General features: G+C 43.9%; 1 protein-coding gene and 1 pseudogene across 1 annotated transcript in view; one reads left to right on the top strand and one right to left on the bottom strand.

Annotated features, from left to right (window-relative positions):
- The window catches only part of LOC143961371 (store-operated calcium entry regulator STIMATE-like), a 129,731-nt gene that overhangs the window by 97,669 nt on the left and 14,180 nt on the right, over positions 1–17,882 (bottom strand). The gene's annotated exons all lie outside the window — the stretch shown is intronic.
- On the top strand, positions 8,309–10,885 carry LOC143963302 (vitamin K-dependent gamma-carboxylase pseudogene; annotated as a pseudogene).

Raw genomic sequence — 17,882 nt, 5'->3', positions numbered from 1 at the left:
AATGTTACGCCGAGTAAATTGATACCTAACATGTCATGCTTCAGGAATGGCGACAAACTTTTATCCTTAAAAATCTCCATATCCGACCTTTAAAAAGGTCTACACATTACCAGTTTTGAGTTACAGAGGAGGTCTAGTGCTAGAATTATTGCCCCCGCTCTAACAATCACAGTGATACCTCACATGTGTGGTTTGAACACAGTTTTATATGTGTTTGTGTCTGCGCGCAAGCTCAGCGGAACGGGACCCTTTCTTTACATTTTTTATTTATTTATTTAACTTTTTATTTTTACACTGTACTTTAAAAAAAAACATATTTTGGTTCACTTTTATTCCTATTACAAGGAATGCAAACAGCCCGTGTAATAGAAAAAAAAGCATGATAGGACCTCATAAATGTGAGATCTGGGGTAAAAAAAACTCAGATCTCATATTTACACTAAAATGCAATAAAAAAAAAAAAAAAGTATAGTAAAAAAATTCCCCTTTAACATTGGAGGGCCGAAGTGACGTTTGACGTCACTTCCGCGCGCCAATGTTATGGAGCCGAGCGGGGGCCATCTTTCTCTCACTCGACATCCAGCCTGTGAGGGGAGAGGACGCGATCACATCCACCGCTACCGACAGCTACGGCAAGGGGCGGAGATGACCAGAGCGTGGTGGTAGGGGTGGCCCACCCTCACCCCCAATAAAAGTGATCTTGCGGCAGATCTGCTGCGAAGACCACTTTTATCTGAAAGAGAACCGTTCGCTCTTGAAGAGGATACGGCCATAACAATGCTATTCCTCTTCAAACAGCCGAAGTATAATGACGGTGGACGGTCCTTAAGTAGTTAATACACTGACAATACCGTATACATTATACTTATCTATGTAGCAGGTAGCTCTGTGATATTATAGTGTACAATTCTTCTATTCTATGATATAACAGGATGTATTGTCCATCTATGCTCAATGCACTTGCACATCTCCAGGTTGGATCAGCTTGATTTTCCCGCACTGATGTGCGCTGATGAAGCTGCACTGGCCAAAAATTTAGAGTTAGGACTACAGAAAATACTGGGGTGCCTTGACTAGGCTCTGTAGCTTATGCATGTGTTGCCAAGTATGTGCAAATGAAACACCATTTTTAACGCTTAAAGGGATTGTAAAGGTATTTTTTTATTTTTAAAAATAACAAACATGTTATACTTACCTCCACTGTGCACCGCGTTTTGCACAGTGGCCCCGAACCTGCTCTTCTGGGGTCCCTCCGCGGCTGTCTCTGCTTCCTCCCGCAGGTACTTCTCATGTTCATGCGAGCTCCCTCGCATGGTGAGAAGCACTTACGGGCGCGCTCCCGTGATACGGGCAGTAGCTATAGCCGCTCGCTGTATCACATGGCCCCCGGCGCCCCGCGTCATTGGATGTGATTGACACCAGTGCGAGCCAATGGCTGCGCTGCTTTCAATCCATCCACTCCAGCCAATCAGCGGCCAGGCTGAGTGGCAAAGAGGACGTCGGGGGCGAGCGCAGGACTTTTGAGGGGTCAGGTAAGTAAAACTGGGGGGGCTGGGGGCGCCAACACTGTCAGATGTTTTTTCATCTTAATGCATAGAATGCATTAAAGTTTCATAGTTTCATAGTTCGTAAGGTTGAATAAAGACACCAGTCCATCCAGTTCAACCTGAGTGAGTGTCCACAATTGTCCCTATCCCTGTACATTGCATACTCACATTGGTCCCTACAATCCAAGTTCCCCATTCATATACTAGGGCCAATTTTGGACAGAAGCCAATTAACCTACCTGCATGTCTTTGGATTGTGGGAGGAAACCGGAGGACCCGGAGGAAACCCACGCAGGCACAGGGAGAACATGCAAACTCCAGGCAGGTAGTGTCATGGTTGGGATTTGAACCAGTGACCCTTCTTACTGCTAGGTGAGAGTGCTACCCACTACCTTTACATTTACACTACCTTTACATTTACCTTTACAACCCCTTTAATGTTGGACAGGATAATTTGGTTGGTTGCAGGCTGTTCGGTAAGTTGAGCTGGGAATTTCCTTGGTTTTGTTTTGGACTGATGTGCAGCCCCATCAGTGCTGCCTCAATAATCAGGGCACTGATGGATCAGGATAGGAGCGTTGATAACTACCAACTCTGTTCCCATTGTCATGTTGTATGTGTGCGCTGTAATAGTTTTTTCTGTCTGTATGGCTGCACCATCTTTAATGCATTTTTTAGGGTGTGCCCCCAAATCTTTGTTTGTGGTAGGGAACTGACTCTCCTGGAGAATCATTTTTATGTATATTTTTAAAGGGGCTGTAAAGGTTTTTTTTTTTTTAAATAACATGTTATACTCACCTCCTCTCTGGCTCCTCCCTGCATCGAGTGCCCCCTTTGGAGACCCGCATTCCAAGGGGACACCCGTGTGGGCACGCTCTTGAGTCTTGCTGCTGCGTCCATTGGCACACCCCTGGCTCCCACATCACTGAATTTGATTGACAGCAGAGGGAGCCAATGGTTCCTGCTGCTATCAATCTGTCCAATGTGGACCTGAAACATCGGCTGGAGCTGCTGGGCTCGTTCTTGTTGCTGGAACAATTGGGTTCAGGTAAAATTGGGGCTCTGGGGGGCAGCTGCACTACATGTTTTTCACCCTAATGCATAGAATGCTTTAGGATGAAAAACCTTGAGGGTTTACAACCCCTTTAAGTTGGTGACAGTCAAAACAAAACTGACAACCAACAAGTAAAACCTTATAAACACTGGTTAATTATTTATAATGCTGTGTATTTATCATATGAAAGCTCAGTTCTAAATTGACAGTTTCTCCAAGGGCTGACCGGGCATCTCAAGCTCTGCATCGAGTTCACAAATTATTAACAAGATTCAATTTTTTTTTTAAAAACTCCAAAAATAAAATGAAGCTCCAAAGTCAACAAACCACATAAACTGTCACCTAAAAAGATGACACTTAAGACACACAGCTATTGATTCAAATAAGAGGATTCTACTGTCTGACAGTGTCCTGATTTATGGTACATTGCAATACAAAATTCACTTACACTTAATAGTTTTTGTATTGTTGAAAACTTTGACTTCTGCTTACATGCAGTTTTCCAGCAGGATACTAAACCAGCATCAAGATGATGATCAAGAGCTGCTCTAAATATTTATTTTTTATTCGAGGTGCAGTGCTGGTGCTGAAAATATAAATGCGGCAGCCTAATCCCTGCCTCCAAATCCCAAGTTAGAATATAAGCAAACATAATGATACATGCAGAGTCAGAACATTAAATATTTAATGATATTTATAAACCAGTCACAGTGTAATAAGAACACAGACTGTGGCCTCTTTTGAGCATATTGTGAGTATGCAGTGATCAGAATTGTGTAGCAATGTCCCAGTGGCGGCTGGTGCTTACATTTTTTTTGGGGGGGGGGGGGGGGTGCAAACAATTCTGGAAAACACTGAAAAAAAACATCAATTGCAGCTTCTGTGCCCATAATATGCAGCCACTGTGACCGCCCCCCCCCCCCCCCAGCACATCCACCATCAGACCGGCACTTACCCCATCCGGAGCAGTGAGATGGGCAGGCGATGGCTCCTGCATCCTCCATGGTTCCCGTGCATCTCCTCCTCCATTCCACAGGGCACGCACATCGGAAGTACTACCCCCCCTCGTGGGAGGAGGTCTGGCACTTACCAGGCAGTTGGGTCGTCTCCTCCTGCTTCTCAATGTGGGCAGCTGTGGGGGAGTCTGATCCTCCAGCTTCCTCCTCTGTGTGTCTCTTCTGCCAAAGCATCCTATTGGATGCCCGGTGCTTTGGCCAATCGGAAAACAGGTCTCCTGATTGGCGTGGAGGCACTGTGGTGTAAAAACAGTGAAAATTTATTCGCTATGGTCACACAACAGGGTGGGATCAGGGTACACTCTCTGTGTCCCGAGCCCACCCTTTTTTGACGTCTATTAGAGCCTCAGGCTCTAATCAGGTGCTTCAAAAAACAAACACCCCCTCCCATGCTGCCATAGGAGTACATGCGTCCAGCATCCTGAAGGGGGCCAGGCGCATGGATAGGGAGGCGACGGCAGGGAATAGGAGGGCCGGTGCCCATGTGCCCACAATGCATGGGCCATTACATTGCTGCTCAGCAAGTGAAAAAGTCCGTTCCAGAATTCATGTAATTGGGCATAAAAAAAATGTAATATCCCGTAGTTTAAAAATAATTTGGAACATTTTGAAGGGATTAATAAAATGTGGTGTGCTATGTGAGCTGTTCCCACCTTGAAGGGATTGAAAAGAAGAATGCAGACATTTAGTGTGCTGTCCACCATGCATTTTATTTTGGGAAAAAAATAAAAGAGGATGTTGCTTTGCTATGTATGCTTTGCTGTGAGCCACCTTTCCCCTTGGTGTTGCATTGGTGTAGACATAATAGGGCCTGGGAGTACACTGAAAAGATTGTGGGAGTAAAATAAGTATCATTGTTTGTGTCATTGCCAGCAAGTGTCAGAGTAAGCAATAATAATCCAGCACAAAAACAAACTTTCAGCAGCAGCAACACCACACACTGACACCAGCAATAATAATCCCCCAGCAGCAATAACAGACCCCGCCTGTCCGCAGCAGCAATAAAGCCCCAACAGCAATAGTAGACCATCGCTGGCCAAGGCTATGATAGACCTCCAGCATTGGTTTTTAATAGTTTTACTTACCTCAGCACCCAGTACCCCCTCCTCCCATGTTGCTGCTGGAACTTTGATTGATCTGTTGGCAGGAGATCAAACCACCAAACTAAGCATGGACACACATGGATGGATTTATTAAAGCCAAATAAACTGTGCATTTTGGAAGTGCAGATGCTCCGCAGCTTAGTAAAAAAGGAGACGCTCTGCTGACTTTCCTCCACCAATCATGATCCAATGATTGGGTATGCTTTGTAAAGCCAAGCTTCATCTCATTTACATCTACATGCCCTTAGTAACTCTACCCTCATAGTGTTCTTGGCATTTTTTTTTTAATGAAGGCCACAGGAGCTATGGATGGAGGTACCAAGGGGATGCTAAAGTACACCCAGCAAGATCCTAGTTACGTCACTGACAATACATGTACCTTCAGTTTCACCCGTGTTGTTAATCTTATTGGCCAAACATTTTTCATAAGTTTTGTTTCCAAAACAAAAGTTTGGTGATTATGATAGATCCTTTCAAACGGAACAGAAATTTTAATTATTATTATATTCTTATTATACAAGATTTAGATAGCGTAAACAGTTTGTGAAGCGATTTACAATATAAAGGGAGATAGTATAGTTACAATACAATAAAATAAAATACAAGAGGGTTAAGAGGACCCTGCTGATAAGAGCTTACAATCTAGTAGGGTGGGGCAAGTGGTACAAAAGGTTATACCTGTAGGGGAAGAGTTGATGAAAGTTCAGTTAGTTGGAGGTGTGATAGGCTTCCCTGAAGAGATGAGTTTTCAGGGATCGCCTAAAGGCAGCCAAAGTAGGAGACAACCGGACAGATTGAGGTAGAGAGTTCAAGAGCATGGGAGAGGCTCTGGAGAAGTCCTGGAGATCAGCATGGGAAGAGGAGACAATAGAGCTTCAGAGCAAGTGTGTTGGTCTTGAGAGGAGTGGAAAGGACAGTTTGGGTGATATTTGGGGACAAGATTGGTGATGTAGCTTGTGGCAGAGTTGGGAATGGCTTTGCATGATGTTATTATTATTTGAAATTTTATTTGTTGGGCAATCAGAAACCAGAGGGAGACAATGTAAGGTAGAGGAGTCTGAAAGCAGCAATTTATGATAGAGTGAAAAGGGGGTAGCCTATGGAGTGGTAGGCCTATAAAAGGGGATTTGCACAAGGCAAGGCGAGAGATAACTAGGGTGTAAATGAGTACCGTATATACTCGAGTATAGGCCGACCCGAATATAAGCCGAGGCCCCCAATTTACCCCCAAAAAAACTGGCAAACTTATTGACTCGTGTATAAGCCGAGGGTGAGACATGCCTGTCCATCCCTGTGTGTGTGTCCGTCCATCCCTGTGTGTCCGTCCATCCCTGTGTGTCCGTCCATCCCTGTGTGTCCGTCCATCCCTGTGTGTCCGTCCATCCATCCCTGTGTGTGTGTGTGTCCATCCATCCATCCATCCCTGTGTGTGTGTGTCTCCATCCATCCATCCATCCATCCCTGTGTGTGTGTGTCTCCATCCATCCATCCATCCATCCCTGTGTGTGTGTGTCTCCATCCATCCATCCATCCATCCCTGTGTGTGTCTCCATCCATCCGTGTGTGTGTGTGTGTGTGTGTGTGTGTGTGTGTGTGTGTGTGTCCAGCCTACCTTTGTCCCGAGCCTCCGTCCCGTGCCTTGCCTCCTTGCCTCCGTCCCGTGCCTTGCCTTGCATCCGTCCCGTGTCGTGCCTTGCCTTGCCCCCGTCCCGTCCCGTCCCGTCCCGTGCCGTGCCGTGCCTTGCCTTGCCTCCGTCCCGTGCCCTCTTCGTCGGCGGCCATTGTAAAATTCAAAAGCTGCGCCGCCGCCTTCGCCTGTGATAGGCGGAACACTGAATTTCCCAGCAGCCTGTGTTCCGCCTATCACAGACGTCGTATCATCCTCGTCCGTAGTACGAGGATGATACGATGTCCGTGATAGGCGGAACACAGGCTGCTGGGAAATTCAGTGTTCCGCCTATCACAGGCGAAGGCGGAGCCGGAGGCGCGGCTTTTGAATAGAATGGCCGCTGTCTGTCTCCTCGACACGCTGATCGAGCGGGCAGACAGCGATGACTCGAGTATAAGCCGAGGGGGGCACTTTCAGCCTCAAAAAAGAGGCTGAAAATCTCGGCTTATACTCGAGTATATACGGTAGTTTAATTTGTTAAAAAGGGGCGAATTTTAGACTTGCTACGGATGTGAAGTCTACAAGCTTTTGACAACGATTGGATTTGTGGCTTAAAGGACAGGTCAGAGTCTAGGATTACACCTAGTACCCTGGCATGAGAGAAGGGACTGATAGTTGCATTAAATGATCTTGATGGAAAAGTCATGGAGGGGGGGGGGATATTGTTAGCTCAGTTTTAGAGAGATTTTGTTTAAGGAAGTGCTGCAACATCCACTCTGAAATGTCAGTTAGTAATGCGAGAGGAGACTGAAGGAGTAAGGTAAGGAGTAGAGAGATACTGTAGATTTGGGTGTCATTGGTGTAGAGGTGGTTATCAGAATGACATCACTGTGCTATGCCATGTGAATGACACAGCAGAGAGATGTGACGAAGACACAACACCGGTATGGGTGTATATCAAAGACATTGTTCTGAGAGTATTAAAAAAAGGTAAGATGCATGGAGTTGGGCTATAAGAAAACTTTAGAAACTCCAAAAAGTCTGACCAACTGTACAATATAGCAATACATTCTATCTAAACTGTCACCTGCACTTCATGTCACTTGGAAAACTATGTATGGCCCTCATTGTGCCAAAAAAAAAAAAAAAGATACAAAATATGGAGTCCTACTCCTAACAAACACCAAGAATACACACACAATAGAACATACTGCATCTGAAGAAGTGACATTAATGTCTCTGTATTTTAATTTTACAATTACAGGTATGAATAGGTGGTGGCAAATGCCTACTCTTCTAAATTCTGAAACATTTCTTTCACACGACACGAAGACTGTGGGATGGACTGGTTTAGATCAAAATTAGGAAAACACCCCAGTGAATCAATGTTAATCTCTGCAATCAACCACTGGTATCGTTCCCATGACATCCAGACTTCATGCTCCAGTTTTTTTTAGAACATTACTCAGAAAACAACATCATGTGCTGCTGTTCTTCCCATTACTGTGTGCTACAATTACAGTTTGTGCATCCTTACATATGAATGCTTAAAGTAGACCTTTCAATAAAATTGACACTTAGGGGTTTATTTACTAAAGCTAGAAAGTGCAAAAGTCATCACAATTCTGCATTGAAACCAATCAGCTTCTAACCTCAGCTTGTTCAATTAAACTTTGGCAATAAAACCTGGAAGCTGATTGGTTTCTATACAAATTTTTCTCTCTCTAGCTTTAGTAAATACACCCCTTAGTAACAATTGTCAGGATAAATACCAGTGGTAAAGTAATATAGTTCTTCCTTGCCATGGTGCAGCCCCTAAAGTTTATGTTACCCCAACATTTCATAATCCCGATATGTGTTTGTGTTGCCAGGTAGAAATCCTTCCATGTGAGTACCCGATGTTAGACACGCCTCCTGTGGGAAATTGACCAATTATCGAACAGCCAAATCCAGAATCGCATCGAGGTGTGGAACGCAGGCGGAAGCGTAGTACTGCACTGCGCATGCGCACAGAGTGGGACACGGTGGTGCCTTAGTGGCACTTTTGGGAAGAGAAGTTCATAGGAGGCTACAATGGAGAAGGCTCAGAGTGCAGCTACCCTGAAATCAGAAGCATCCCACGTTAGGCGACGTAAAAATCACAATGCGGGTGCACCAGAGAGAACGGTGGCACGGCCACGGCAGGAACAAAGGAGCTTCATGAAGCGGGTGTTTGGTTTTGAATGCTCTGATCTGTCTAGCTGGCAGCGATTTGTCAGCCTGATGAACCGACCAACTGATCCCGCTGGTCTTGGAGTATTCCGCTTCCTCTTTGGTCTTCTTATGTTTCTGGACATCCCTCAGGAGCGGGGGCTCAGTTACCTGGACCACAAGTACCTAGATGGGCTGGATGTCTGCCGATTCCCCCTTTTTAACAACCTTCAACCTTTGCCCCTGGACTGGATGTACCTGGTCTACGTTGTCATGCTCCTAGGAGCCCTGGGTATAACTCTTGGATGCTTTTACCGTCTTAGCTGCCTGCTATTTTTAGTGCCGTACTGGTATGTCTTCTTCTTAGACAAGACGACTTGGAACAACCATTCTTATCTCTATGGGTTGATTGGATTCCAGCTGACCCTGATGAACGCCAATCGTTACTGGTCCATTGATGGCTTATTCAGTCCTCGCAAGCGCAATGCACATGTCCCACTTTGGAATTATACTGTACTCAGAAGCCAGATCTTCATTGTGTACTTTATTGCTGGAATCAAGAAACTGGATGCAGACTGGGTAGAAGGGTACTCCATGGGCACGCTGTCACGTCATTGGCTCTTTGATCCATTCAAGTTGTTTTTGTCTGAGGAGATGACAAACCTTGTGGTGGTCCATTGGGGTGGTCTGATCTTAGACCTGACTGCAGGATACCTCCTCTTCTTTGATGTCACACGCCCAATAGCCATGTTTTTTGTCAGCTATTTCCACTGTATGAATTCCCAGCTATTCAGTATAGGTATGTTCTCCTACACCATGCTGGCCACTAGCCCTATCTTCTGTTATCCTGACTGGCCACGACGACTTGTGTCCAAATTGCCCCGTTGCCTACATTGCATATTACCACACACTCAGCCACCACAGAGGAGTCCAGAGTGTGTCTACCCGGGTCAAAAGGGAAAAGGAACTGCACAGTATGGGCTGAGGCATAAACTAGGAGCCATCTTTACCGTCATCTATATATTAGAGCAGCTATTCCTGCCATATTCACATTTCATTACCCAGGGCTACAATAACTGGACAAATGGCCTGTATGGTTACTCCTGGGATATGATGGTACATTCCCGCTCTCATCAGCATGTGAAAGTTACCTATAAAGATGGTATCACTGGAGAGCTTGGATATCTTAATCCTGGGGTATTCACACAGACGCGGCGCTGGAAGGATCATGCTGATATGCTAAAGCAGTATGCCACCTGCCTGCATGGACTTGAGCAACTGGGAGCATATAACATTTCTGAGCCTGAGATCTACTTTGATGTGTGGGTGTCTATCAATGATCGCTTTCAGCAGAGGCTGTACGATCCCACAGTGGACATAGTGAAAGCCGATTGGTCCCCTTTTCATAAAACACCCTGGGTTCAGCCATTACTAGTTGACCTATCACCATGGAGATTAAAATTCCAGGAGATTGAGAGCTCTTTGGACAATCAAACTGATGTGGTCTTCATAGCAGACTTCCCAGGCCTTTTCTTGGAGAATTACCTGCATGAGGATTTAGGCAACACCAGCATACAGGTGCTGCAGGGGGAGGTCAGTGTTGAGATTGTGAAGGACGCCAAAAACATCACTCTGAAGGAGGGAGACCGAATGCAGTTGCCAAGTGGGGAGTACCACAAAGTGTTCACGGTGTCTTCGGGCCCCTCATGTTACATGTATCTGTATGTGAACACCACAGCTGTGATCCTGGAGAAGAATCTCACGCGCCTGCAGGAGCTAAAGGAGAAGGTGGAAAATGGCAGTGAGAGTGCACCCCTTCCACCAGAACTTCAGCCGCTTCTCTCAGGCACATTAGATGGAGTCAATGTTACAGACCCTCTGGTTCTCACATACCTGCGTAGACAGAAGCGAATTCAGGAAGCAGAGCGCAGGCGCAATGCAACCATCGTAGAAAGATTTGAGAGGTTTTTCAATAAGAAGTATTATCTTCTTCGTCGCAGTTTCCTGATGACAGGCATTTCGCTGCGAAATCTCATTGTGGGCCGGCCGTCACTGGAGCAGTTAGCAGATGAAGTAGCATTCGCCAGTATCAGATATGAGGATTCAAGGCAGCAGGAAGACAAAGCAGAAGCGCCTTCCACAAAGGAACCTGAACATACAGACTTGTAATTTGTGCTTTTTGGAGTTTTTGTGGACCAGGCAGTATATCACTAGACTGTGATTTTTTTTTAATTTTTTTTTTTTACTATTTTTGTACAGTTTTTACTGAAGAATATTTTATAGACCAAACCAAGCACACAGCTGTGAGATGTGCTAGAGATCAAGTATCTTGGCAGAAATAAATGGTTCTCAATGTACTTGGAAAAGGTGCTAAACGGATTTTGTTTTTTCATCTCTTTAAAATATTAGACCAAAGATCATCAACTTCAGCTGACCTACTAACCATAAAATATAACTAAAGGCAAAACTTTTTTTTTTTTTTTTTCTTTTTTAGTTTTGGAGAGAGAGGAGATGGATTAGAATACCTGGCAGGTTGCTGTTGCTGTTTGTGCCCCATTGAGGAGATTCACTCTGTCCTATTTGTCATGCTTACCATTATCTCTGAAAGTGAAAATAAAAGAAAATCCCAAATTTTGGGTTTTCCCCAGAACAGGAAAAGTAAGAATATCTTCCAAGGGGCATGGCTAGTTCTGGTGACAACCAGTGATTCCCTCACTTTAGATGGATTTTCTCATACTTCCTGTTATAGCTTCTGGACAGGAAATGAAATCTCCCCAATGGGACACAGATGGTAGCTATAAACCTCAGAGGGGTTATAACCCCCCCTTTACGCTATTAAAAAAAAAGTTTTTTGGCCTTTTAATCCTACTTTAAAACTTTGTTGCTGACCCCGACGAGATACAGATACTCCGCATTTAGCGACTTGCCTGTTTGACTGCTCGGACTTACGACCAGCTCTCCCCACCTAAACGGCGTGCTGTACATCATTGTATTGTACAGTACACAATTTTCATTTGTGTTCTGTACTTATGCAAATTAAAACAACGGTTTTGAGCTGGAGTTTTGTGTTTTAGACCTTTTTTCACAGTACAGTAGTTAAATTGGTTGTAAACGCTTTACAACCACTTTTTGCTACAGGTAAGCCTATAATAAGGTTTACCTGTAGCTACGCTGGATATCTCCTAAACCTGCACGTTTTAGGAGACATCCCCTGTATTTGCATGTGCTGACATCATTGGCACATGCGCACGTACATGCCGTTTCTTCAGTTAGATTGTGCCGTTACCGGCAGCTCCCGCACGCATGCGTGGGAGTGATGTCATTGCGGCTCTGGCCAATCACAGCGCCGGAGCCCGCGATACCCGGAAGTAACTCCAGGAGCGCTGTCGGCCGCCGGAGTGGAGTACGAGGACGGATGCTGGGGCTTTGAGCCCAGGTAAGTAATTCATAATGAGCTAGTGTGCTATGCATACTTGCTCATTATGCTTTTGTCTTGCAGGTTTTTTTTTTTTCTAGGGTTTACAACCACTTTAAAAATGCTTAAAATATTGATTTCTTGTGACTCCTCGTTTAACAACCAATTTGTTTAATGATCTGGTCATTGGAGCAGAACCTGGTCGTTAAGGCTAGGTTTACACTGGCTTAAGAACAGGCATTTGACAGGCGTTAAAAACACCCCTCAAATGCCTATGCACAAGATTCAATAGACGGCTCATTGTGCTGTTCGCATTACAAAAACACGAAGCGTTAGTGTCGCTTCACTTTAAAATTTAAGCTTTGTGTCAAATCAGGAGGTATTGAAGCTTTTCAATGCCTCCCATTCAAGTCTATGGTAACGCTCCACAAACGCTTGGCAGGCGTTTTCGGTATGGTTTTGGGGTGGTTGCGGATCGTTAAAATCTGTCACTTTCCATTGTGGTGCAGTTTTAATGATCATCAAACTAACAATGGATCAAAAGAAAAATAAATACCACGCTAGAGCTAAATAAACACTAATACAATTAAAAACTAAAAGTGGCAGCAGCTAAATCTTACAAGATGCACGTAAACACAATAAGATAACAAAAGGAAAAAGCTGCGCACATGAATAGAATTATGTGTATCGATTAAGTAAAAAACACCTAGAAATAATTAATTGATTACCATAATAAAGTTGGAGGGGATCCTGTCAACCCCTCTAATGGGTTAGGCATTGCATGGTGTATATGGGTGAGTTGTGGATCGATACCAAGTGTGAATATTAAATGGAATGACCGGAAGTTCCAGTGAAGTGATGAAAAAGCTAGCGGCTCGCCACTCCACATGCACACACCGCGTCACGCGGTGTGTGTGTGTGGAGTGGTGAGCTGCTGGAGCCCTTGTACTAACACATCGGGATATTGATTGGGCCCTTCCCCCCTCCCTTTTTCTTTTTCTTTTTGTCCTGTGGGGCTCCTTGCAATTGGTGGTTTTTATCTACCTGGCTTCTGTGGCGTTGGGATTCGGAGATTGGCTCTATACAGGTGTGCGGTCAGCTCCTTATTTGCTGTTGCACCTTGAAGGTAGGACCTCTGTCACTGCTCTGATGCTTTGTGATTAGAGACAGGTCTGAGTTGGGAATCCACATCTTGCATCCCCCTGCCTCTATCCACTCTCCCCAATCCAATTTTTTGGGGTACACCGTTGTGGCTTTTGGTTTCAGCCCTTTGGGGTCAACAATTTGATCCCGAATATTGCTTATTTGCTTCACCTGCTGAGGTTGACATTCCCGGCCTGTCCTATTCAATAAGGGAGCCTACTGTGACCATGGTCTGAGGTGGGGTTGCAGAGATTTATTATGGGCATGAAATCGCTTGCCTTTTGGTAAGCGCATATTTTGTGTGGTGGTGGTCACGGTCCTTGGTGTTTTTTGCCTGCACGGAAGATTGAATGCTTTTTATTATTTATGAATTTTTGCTGTATATTTTATATAATTATTCATTAATTTTTCACTGGACTATTTTCACTTCACCAGACTTTTTTTCTTTTTATCACTTCACTGGATATTTTTGTTGTTTAGTTTGGTGTTCGCGCTTGGGGTTGATTTGTGGTTCACCCATATCAATTGTGCAATGTTTGATTTATTGGAGGGGTTGATGGGATTTTTTCTAACGATGATCATCAAACGCTAAGAAACCACACATAGGATATTTAGGGAGTGTTTTAACTCTTGTAAAACACCCCATTCTAAAGTTCATTGACGCCTGTCTGACGCCCATGCTGATGCTTTACAAATCCTATAGAAGTGTTTGTTGAATGTTAGGGATTGTTCACACTTGCTAAATTACTAAGTGAGGAGTACCTGTATACAAATTAGGAATGTTCAAAAGGCAAGAAGTCCCTTTTTATGCATGCCTTTTCTGGGTCAGTGACTTAACACATTGAAGCAGTAGAATCAGTGTGACGGCCAGGTAATTTGCATTCTCAGGAGAGGTCAGCAGTGGCCGACTCCATGTTTCTCTTACAACAGGTGTACTTTACAAAGCAGCTCTGATAATTAACTTACAGTGGGTAAAGGAAGCGATCACCCCCTTTGAAATGGTCGCATTTTGTTGTTGCAGCCTGAGATGAAGACGGGTTCTATCCGGCTGTATGTGTAACGTCCAGGTGAGGGATGTGGCACCAATATGTCAGGAAGGGATAAAGGAAAACAGTTGCTGGGTTGGAGAGAGGATCACCCCCTTGTCAGTATTAGCTTCCCGACCACCACACACCGATGTACATCAGCAGAATGGCACGGGTGCATAAAATATGTTGAGGCCAAATAATTAAATTTTAGTCTCCTCTGACCATTACACCTTTTTTCCATGTGGCCTCAGAATCTTCATGGTCAGTTTTGGCAAAGCTCAGTCATGACTGCATGTGGTCTTCCTTGAGGAGTGGCTTTTTTCTTACAACCCTCCAATACAAGCCGCATTTGTGGAGAAATTTGTGATATTGTTTTCACATGCACACAATGACCACTCTGTCATAAATTCCTGCAACTGCTTCAGAGTTGCTTTAGGCCTCTTGACCAGTTTCCTCCTGGCTCTTTCATCCAGTTTGGAGCGACATCCTGATACAGTGAGGGTCTGTGTTGTACTGTACTGTCATCCACTTCTTAATAATAGACTTCACCCCTGGTTCACACCTAATGCAGGTTGCAGTTCCAGGTGCATTTTTTAATACACGCTTTAAATACATTGAAGTTTATGGTACCAAAAACACAACTTGCTAAAATGCACAGATGTGAACATGACCTATAGGAAACCATGTTAAATGGACTGTAGTGTGTTTCTGAAAAAAAAAAAGAAAGTGCACAAAAAAGCGCATAGGTTTGAACCAGGCCTTGCTGTGCTTCTAAGCATTTATAAGCCTTTGAAATGTTTTGTATCTCCTGACTTGTGCCTGTCCACAACTTTATGGAGATCTTTTGACAGTGCCTTGACACCCATAGTTGATTGTTTGCTACCAGGGACTGAAATGTTCCAGGAAAGCTCTTTTCATACTGAGCTAATCAGAATGATCACAGCTGAGAGTCAAATGGAACTGTGTGCCATTGAGAAGATGATTAGCTACACCTGATTCAGTTTACAAATCCTTTTTAGGAGGGGGTGATCCTTTTTCCAACTCTGTGGTTCTGTTTTCGTTTTTTTTTTCTGACGTGTTGGTGTTGTGTTTTTCACTTGGATGTTGTAAGTAAATACGGCTGGATGGAACAAAAACATTTCACACTGCAAAGCAACAAAGTTTGATTGTTTTAGAGGTGGTGATTATTTTATGTACCCACTATACAAACTGATGCTCTAACAGAAGGAAAAAAATCCTTCTTGCAAAAGAAAATCAACACTCCCTGGATCGTTATTTACAGATTAATTATGTGCATTTAGAAACCCATCCAGCCCCATAACCAGTTCAGCTCCAGAAGGTTTACCCCCCCCTCCATGGGAACAGGTGTACAGGCGCTGCAACCTTCGCCCGGTGATCAACCATTGAGGCTGCTGACACCTCCAACGTACCAGAGTGGGGAAGGTAATGGTCGGTACTCAGGATGACGTCCGGGATGGTGTTTCTTTGAGTGCGTGTGCGGAGCGGTAAAACAGCCTACGCGTAGACTCAGTAAGCACAATGTATCTGTGCGAAACTAGTCCACCTCTGTTACGGCTACTGTAACCCTGGTGTGTGTCATTGTTTGTATGGAGCATTCAATAAATGGACTACAAGAATGTTGGTCTTCTACAGCAGGAGAGTCGGGGCTTGCATCCATGTGATGAGTCGCACACTATTCATTGTGCCTGGAGTTTCTCACCTGGAGCGGTGATTTTCCTTTGCTGTCTACTTCAGTACTGAGCCATGACTAAGGACTAACGTCCAAAACGCGTAGACTGTTTTGCAGCTTTGTACATGTGGTCGGGGGGATGCCATTTTGGACGTCATCCTGAGTGCCGACCATCCCTTTTCTTATCCCCCCCCCCTTCATGACCAGGCCATTTTTTTGCAATAAGGCACGAACTGACAATCATGTGACGATGTACCCAAATAAAATTGATGTCCTTTCCCCCCCCCCCCCCCCCCCCCCCGATGAATAGAGCTTTCTTTTTATGGTATTTGATCACCTCCTGCAGTTTTTCATTTTTGTGCTTTAAGCAAAACAAAAGACAGACAATTTTGTAAAAACAAAAAAAAAAACATTTTTTCATTTATGCTATAAAACATACCCAATAATTTTTTTTTCAAACATCTAATTTATTCATCAATTTAGGCAAAATGTATTCTACATTTTAATATTTTTTTAAATATCCCAATAAGCGTATGTTTGTGTAAAAGTTATAGCATCTACAAACTATGGGATATATTTATGGAATTTAAAAAAAAAAAAAAAAAAAAGAAATCCTTCCATGTAGATAAGATCGGCAACCAGTTGAGGATGAATAAAGTTTCTATTTTGTCCAAGGAGTACACATGTTCCAAAAACAGAGCCAACACTCTGAAACATGTGTACTCCTTGGACGAATTAAAGGGAAATTGCATTCATCCTCACCTGGTTTCCAACTTTATCTACATGGAAGGACTCTTGTGTAGCGGGGTAGAGACTGCAAGTGAGGCACAGTAAGTGGAAACAGAAAGCTCTTGCCAGCCCTGATTGCATGATTGGGTTGCAGTGCCATTGTGTGTGTTGCCATGTAGTTGTATGAAAAAGTATCCTGTTCTTTTGCACCTCGAGCCCACCCAGTTGTGTGACAATAGCTAATTAATATTTGCTATTGTCTTCCTAAATCTCCTCCTGGCCAATCAGGAAGCAGGTCCTGAGACCCCTCACCCAATTGGCTGAGAGGAGAAGTGATTCTATTGACCACCTAGGAAGAGTAGGGAGGAGACGCAGGGGAAGCCGCCATGATGCCAATGAGGAGACTCAAGGGAAGCCACCGCCTGGAGGAAGCGCTGCCCATGACACCTAGATAGGGTAAGTGCGGAGCTGGCGACGTTGTGGGTGATTGTAAGGGCATTGTTTGACGCCCCCCCCCCCCCCCCCCCCAAAAAATAGCACCAGCCACCAATGCCTTCGAATATTTAAAAAGACTACAGCTCGACTTTATGGATGTTTTAAATTTCAGCTGAATGATTTTATCTTTACATAAACAGCAATATGAAATAAGGACATATTTTACAGTCTTGTAACATTTTACTTTGTGAAATCATTGCTGCACAAATGGTTTAAAACAAGCAAGGTCTGAAGGGAAAAAAAAAAAGTATGCAAACCTCTTGAAATCGTATAATTTAGGTCAGTAAATAATTATGACATTCAAACAAATTAAGTTTCAACTACCATTAAAAAAAAAAAAGGACATTGTTAAAGCTTAAAAGCCTGGAAAAGGGTTTTTTTTTTTTTCAAATCTAGAGCCTCCATCAATCCACACAGTCAGTTTAAAGTGGATGTAAACCACATTTTTTATTTATTTTTATGTCATAATGTAGAGTATACGATTTCCTATCATTTGAGCCCAGTCTTGCCACAAAGAGTTATTCTAGCTCTGAGCAATAGTCTTATTGTTCAGTGAGATAAATCTTGACAGAGAAAAACTTTGTCAAATCCTCCCCCTTGCTGTGAGTGACAGGTGATTTACATATCTTGTGCACTAGCCTAAGACATGCATTATTTTTTAATTCCATCCCACTCCTTTCTTCTGCTGCTCTGCAAGGATTGGCTGTTCCACACCTCAGCATGATTTAGCATGCTGAAGTCACGTGGTTATGTAATCACCGGTACTTCTAATGAGTACGCACTATGTGTTCAAATTTCGTTGTTGCTCAAAACTGTAGTGAGTTTTGGGGTTAAATTGCGCTAAATTGTACTTTGGCATCAGT

This window comes from Lithobates pipiens, unplaced genomic scaffold (genome assembly GCF_037356315.1).
Source record: "Lithobates pipiens isolate NorthernLeopardFrog02 unplaced genomic scaffold, aLitPip1_a1.2 Scaffold_8, whole genome shotgun sequence".
NCBI lineage: Eukaryota > Metazoa > Chordata > Amphibia > Anura > Ranidae > Lithobates > Lithobates pipiens.
This window is presented reverse-complemented; position numbering and strand designations above follow the sequence as displayed.